Here is a 6,980-nt window from a genome sequence, read left to right as displayed (position 1 = left end):
GGACCAAGGCAGCTTTGCTGATATCATCTATGGAGATGCATTCGATCAACTAAGATTAACGGATAAAGATTTAATGCCTTATACAGGAACTCTGGTGGGGTTTTCAGGCGAGCATGTTTGGGTGCGGGGATATATAGATTTAGACACAATCTTTGGGATCGATGAGAATTCCAAGCTCCTTTGTGTGAGATACATTGTGATACAGGTCGTAGCTTCATACAACGTCATTATAGGAAGGAACACACTTAACCGCCTTTGTGCGGTAATCTCCACGGCTCATCTGGCGGTTAAGTATCCGCTGATGTGCGGAAGAGTGGGAAAGATTGCAGTCGACCAAAGGCGAGCCAGAGAATGTTACAACAATTGCCTCAGCATGTACGGCAAAAAAGGATCTGGCGAGGGACATCGGTGTCATGAAATAGAAATTCAGGAAGGAAACCAGAACAAGAGGGGTAAACAGGAGCGCAGGATGAGAGAGACTGCCGGTGAAAAAGGTTGAAGAAACAGGAAGAAATGGACCGTTCACAGACATTATGGCAGAGGAGCGCTGGGCAGGGATAGTTTACGATCTAGAAAGGTACAAATTCAGTATAGGAGTGTTGGCAATTGGGCCTAGGCTCACGTCCGAACAGGAACGACGTTTGGAAAAGTTGGTAGAGGAAAGTTTTGACCTCTTCAGTTGGAGCCCGAAAGATATGGAACTTTGGGAACTTCTGCAGTTTAGGACACCAACTCTGATGAGCAAGGGACCGAGCGTGCGGAAGGTAAAATGGGTGGTGAGCCCAGGGGCAGACTTAATAATTCTCCAATGCCAGGAAGGCGAGGAGGAAAGAACAGAGCTGTTTGGACAGGATTGGGATAAGAAAAAGGCAGAGCGAAGAGGCCTGACCTACCACATCAAGGATAAGGGTAAGGCCAAGGCAAGGTAGCGGAAGTCGGCAAGGGGAGAGGTCTTCAAGGGCAGGAAAGATAAGAGGAGCGTGCAAGAGAGCGAATTGGCAACCCGCTGGCAGGAACGCCAAATCCGCAGTGGCATGGAGTGGGTGGCGAGCACGTCAGGAACAAAGGACGAGGCTCTGGGCACGATACTTTGACCCGGAAGTTTGTTGACAAGGGTGAGAGCGCAGCGGAAGGATCAGATCAAAACAAGTAGGATCAAAAATAAAGATGCACTCTTTTTCTCCGACACGAGAGTTTTTTAACGAGGCATCCCTCGATGAAGAAAGAAAACATTTATTCAGATGAAATGCAAAAGGATATTCACTAGCAATACTCTAACTCAAATTACAAAGATACGTTCGCCCGGTGGGAAAAATTCCCCGAAGGTGGCAATCCCAACACGACCTTGATGTCTGGGGATTGCTCCGGGAAAGTCCAGCGCGAACCGATGCTACCCAGATAGCAACTCAATTAACACGTCACGTTTGCTCGGTGGGAAAAATTCCCCGAAGGTGGCAATCCCAACACGACCTTGATGTCTGGGGATTGTTCCGAGAAAGTCCAGCGCGAAGCGCTGACCTCTCGCTGGCAATGTGTGCGGGAAAGCGACTCATCCCCAAAATGGGGTGGGTCCCCTATACCCTTAGTCTCCCCGAAATCTCGGAATACGAGGCCTCCTCGAAATATGGGCGAGAACATAAACTAGGCATAAGTCTGGGTAAACCCATATGGCCATTGGGCCCCCAGCAGTGTAAGCCCTTGGCGGGATAAAACCGCCAAGGCCACACCTACTCTTACGGGAAATATTGGTGTGAATAAAAGCCTCAAAATGAGCAAAAGTCCTAGTTTCTTCGGCACACCTTCAAAATCGCTACACGAGCGCAAAAATTCCTAAAAGGCCCCCAGCAGTGTAAGCCCTTGGCGGGATAAAACCGCCAAGGCCACACCTACTCTTACGGGAAATATTGGTGTGAATAAAAGCCTCAAAATGAGCAAAAGTCCTAGTTTCTTCGGCACACCTTCAAAATCGCTACACGAGCGCAAAATTCCTAAAACGCGGCCTAAATGGCGATAGGCGAACGCAAGGCGAAAACTCCTAAAACGTGGCCTAAATGGTGACGGGCAAACACGTGACAAAATGTCATGATTCAGGGCACGTGCATAACTATGCTGAGGCGGGCGAGCTAAATGCTATCACCACGAGCCTGCCTATGGACTTAGTTCGCCCGGAAGAAGAGAAAGCAGCTGGAAGTCCAAAGTGTTGATTACAAAAGCTTTGTTTATTAGGTCATGTTGGTTATTGTTCTTCATTTTTGAATCTTAAGTTCTAAATTTCAGCTAGCTTTCTTAGGGTTGTCGCCTTAATTTTTACTTAAAGACACACTTAGCTCTCATGCTTCGAGCTTGGTGTCTTGTGGACTGGGCGAGACCCCAGGGTCCCTCGCCCAGGAGACTCAACCTTAGGCGTGGGACGCATCAGGACCTTGGGCCTCCCTTCCCGAGGCCCAACTGACCCATTTAGATAGATTAAGGGCGCCAAAGCCCAACTCCACCTCTATAAATAGGAGGGGAATACCAATTGTAAGGGACTTTTGAGGTCATTTGAGAAATAATAGCATTGAAATTCAGTTACATGTTCTCTCTTTAAGCGGTTAGAGTTTCTCTCTCTAAGCATTCATATCACTTTCCTCACGCTTTGGGTACTGCCTTCCCATTCTATGTTTTAGCACGGAACAGTTGGCGTTTATGGGCTTGGATCGGTGGAAGACGTGGTGTCGCTGGCTAGGCGTGGTGGCAGGGTTCCAACACCGAGAACAGAAGGGCTGATGGCAGAGATGATTGAAACCCTCTTCTCTCTTTCTCTATAACAATCCGCTCCAGTTCAATTTCAGTATTGGGAGTTTGTGTTGATGGTTGAGGGAGGCAGTGGTGAAGAGGAATGAAAGGAGAAGGGAGGGGAGGATGAGGGATTGAGGTTGATGAAGATGGAGAAAGTGATGAGGAATGAGGAGGGAGATGAGGAGTGGTGGTTATAGAGTGGGGGACTAAAAATGCAACTGACTAAATGTTATTTAATTAAAAATTTATTTTTTCCAGTTAAAATTAATTTAGAAATGCCATGTCATCATTTTCGGTTAGATTTTAGATGGAATTTAACGGAAAACCAATTTTGCAACCGGGTGTAAACTTTATGGTCGTTTTTTGCTAATTTTAAAGTTTGGGGACGATTTTCGCAGGAAGGCCAAAGTTGGGGACCAAAAGTGCAATTAATCCTTGTTGATTTGTGGGGGCCAACCTCTGTTGAGTCTTCTTGTGGCAATTGCTATTTTCTTACTTGTGTAGATGATTACTCTCGCTTTACTTGGATCTTTCTACTTAGAAAGCAATCTGAAACATGCTCTATTTTTCTTCAATTTCAGGCAATGGTTGAGTTGATCAAGTTTAGTCTCAAACTTAAATGTGTACAAACTGATGGTAGTACTGAGTTTAAACCACTTAGTTCTTATTTTGCCAAACTTGGTATTGTTCATAGACTTACTTGTCAATAAGTGTTGAAAGAAAGCATCGCCATATTGTAGAAACGGGCTTGTCTTTACTTGCTTATGCTAAAATGCCAACCCAATACTAGAACCATTCCTTCCTTACTACTACCTTACTCATTAATAGACTTCCTAATGTGGTCTTCGGTAATGTCATCCCTTACTACAAACTGTTTAACACTCTTCCTGATTACAAGATCCTTAGGGTGTTTGGAAGTGCATGCTATCCCTATCTTAGACCATACACTCATTCTAAATTATCTTTAAATTATAAGGAATGTGTCCTTTTAGGGTACTCCTCTTCTCATCAGGGGTACAAGTGCCTAGATTGCGATGTAAAAATCTTTATTTCCAAGGATGTTGTTTTTGATGAGTTCAGGTTTTCTATTCCTGAGATGTTTCCTTCTGTTTCCTCCACTACTACTAGTCAAAGCATCTGATATACCAATTGTGCCTACTGCTGCTGTTGCACAACATCTTTCTACTCCAGTTTCTTCTTCAGGTTTCACACAACAATCTCATGCTTCACACAAGCAACATCACTCACCATCACTTGCAAGCTCAACATCTTCTATTCCTGCAAAACAACTAGTTACTGTCTCTTCCTCTGAGGCTTCTTCTTCTGCTCAGGTTCATCCTCTAGAAGGAAATGTACATCTAATGAAAACTAGGGCCAAGTCAAGTATTGTGATGCCTAGATTGTTTCCAACTCTACTGCTTGCACGAGCAGAACCAACTACTGCTCGACAAGCCCTCAAAGATCCCAAATGGAAGGCAACAATGCAAGCAGAAAATGATGCCTTGATGGCCAATAACACTTGGACTTTGGTCCCTCTTCCAAAGAATATGCAACCAATTGGTTGAAAATGGGTCTTCAGAGTTGAAGAGAAGGCAGATAGCTCAATTAATAGGTATAAAGCACCGCTAGTGGCAAAGGTTATCATCAAGTGAAATGGTTTGATTACTCTGTGTAAACACAAAAGGTTATCATCAAGTGAAATGGTTTGATTACTCTGTGTAAACTAGATAGCAACCTAAGAGGAGGGGGGGGGGGGGCTGGATTAGGTTTGCAACAAAATAGTCAATTTAAAATCGCAAACTCAAAGTCAAATGTAACGGAAGTGTAAACATAAAACTAGAATGCATTCAAGTAACATAATGAAATGATGAAAAGTAAAAAAGATGAGGGATAAGAAGATCACAAACATATGTATCCTGATTCACCTTCAACCACCGAAGGCTACGTCCAGTCCCCCTTTCTGATTTAGGGATTTTTCCACTCTGTAATTGATGTCCAGTAAAAGCCTCACACCAAGACTCTCAAGAACACCCTCAAGAAATCACACCACTTTCTTGTTGTTTACACAACACACACCAAACCCTATATGGTGGACTCTGAATCACCCTGATTCAAAGGACCTTTTCCACAATCACCAAAATCTATGATGATCTTCACCAAACACTATGGTGGAACAAGAATCAAACCGATTCTAAGAGAAGAAGAAGCTTGTACAATGGCTTTGGAATTCTCTACCCAATCTAGATAATATAATCCTTTTTGAAGAACAAGTTTAAGCAGAATATCACCAAGGCTCTTACTTTTCTGATTTTATGAAATTTTACAGCATTTGCAAACTATTTGTACATCTGAAAGTTTTACTTAAAAATTGTGTTTTAGCTTCTCTGAAAATTCTGGACAAAATTCAGATTTAAAGGTGGTATTTATAGATTGTATGTAAAGAGATATAATGGTTCAAAGACACTGTTTACAAAAGAAACATACTGTTTGAAGGCACACTGGTTTAACGTTAAAAATTTCGTTCAGCAACGTCCATGTAGAAACTTAAAGATATGCACTGGTTCACGTCCCTGTGTTTTGCTGTGCTAATTGTACCGTTTGAATTTTTAAACTGATGTGTATATGTATAACTTCCAATGCATATTTGCTTTGGCTTTTAAAACCAATATACATTTCGCAGAGACATAATACTCAGATTTAAACGTCTTCTCTTTTTTCTTTTGATTCAAAATATTTAAATCAATTTATTTCGGGCACAACTTCAATGGCATTTTATATGTTCAAACCAATATAAATTAATGTGAACTAAGTATCTATATATACCTATATGAATTTCACACACAGTCTTTTGTTTGCAAGCTCAATAAAACACTCTATGGTCTTAAGCAGGCTCCAAGGGCCTGGGTTTGAAAGGTTGAAGGCATAACTTCTCAAGTATGAGTTTAAACCTAGCTGTTGTGATCCTTCTTTGTTCACCTTTCACACTAAGACTTGTTGCATCTACATTCTAGTTTATGTAGATGACATTATAATTACAGGAAATTCTTTGACTCTTGTGCAAAACGTGGTTCAGATTCTCAATTATGAGTTCTCCTTGAAGCAGTTTTGTCAACTGGATTATTTTCTTGGTGTACAAGTACACCACTAAGACTTGCTGCATCTACATTCTAATTTATGTAGATGACATTATAATTACAGGAAATTCTTTGACTCTTGTGCAAAACGTGGTTCAGATTCTCAATTATGAGTTCTCCTTGAAGCAATTTTGTCAACTGGATTATTTTCTTGGTGTACAAGTACACCACCTACAAGATATGTCATTACTTTGGACACAAACCAAGTATATTGGTGATGATTTACTTGAACGGGTAGGAATGCGTGATGCTAAAGGAATTATTACTCCTATGATTGGTGGTGCAAAACGGAGCAAGTATGGTGCAAATTACTTTGACAATCCTACTTGATAGCAATTCCGCAAGTGCACGGATTGCCCGAAGTAATATAAAGATATCGAACCACAGAGATAGTTGTTTATCAAATTGTTCAAAGACTTTTAATGTTCAGAATTGTAAAAGGAAAAACAATGTATGTTTGAAGTTTGGTTGTGTGAAAAACACCTGTGAATAAAAGCTAGAATTATAATTCAGAAAAGAAGTACCCTGGGCAAAGCTCCACTTAGTCCAATTATGTTTCTCAAATCAAGTTCTTATATGAAGTTTAGAATCCTTATCCATGGTGATGTAGCCTCTACCTCTACTTGTTAATTCCTTAATCAAGTAAAACATTCAATTTCATTTGCCAAACCTAATTCCTTAGTGCCTAGTCAATTCAATTGAAGAATGAAGTTTATAAGTTCAGGCCAACACAATAAGTTTCTACCCTTATTCCTAAGTGATAGCAAACAAATCAATCTAATCTCAAGTCCCTTAATCCTCACCAACTTCCGTTGTGCAAGAAGAAAGCAAAACACTTGTGTGCACTCAAGAGAATATTGATTCAGAGAAAAGAAACATGGAAGAGAAACTTTATTCATATAAGAAAATGAGAAGTCTAAACCATAATCAGAACTAAGGTTCACTTCACCCAGAATACAAAGAGAAACTAGCCAAGCATGGCTATGAAATTCATAATGCAAATTAAAAGAGCAAAAACCTGAATCAAGAGTGCCAAGAAGCCTCCCACAAGCTCCAAGAAACTAAAAC

The sequence above is a fragment of the Lotus japonicus genome, chromosome 1 (assembly GCF_012489685.1).
Source record: "Lotus japonicus ecotype B-129 chromosome 1, LjGifu_v1.2".
In the NCBI taxonomy this organism is placed as follows: domain Eukaryota; kingdom Viridiplantae; phylum Streptophyta; class Magnoliopsida; order Fabales; family Fabaceae; genus Lotus; species Lotus japonicus.
The sequence above is the reverse complement of the archived record's forward strand: the minus strand, read 5'-3'. Positions refer to the sequence as shown.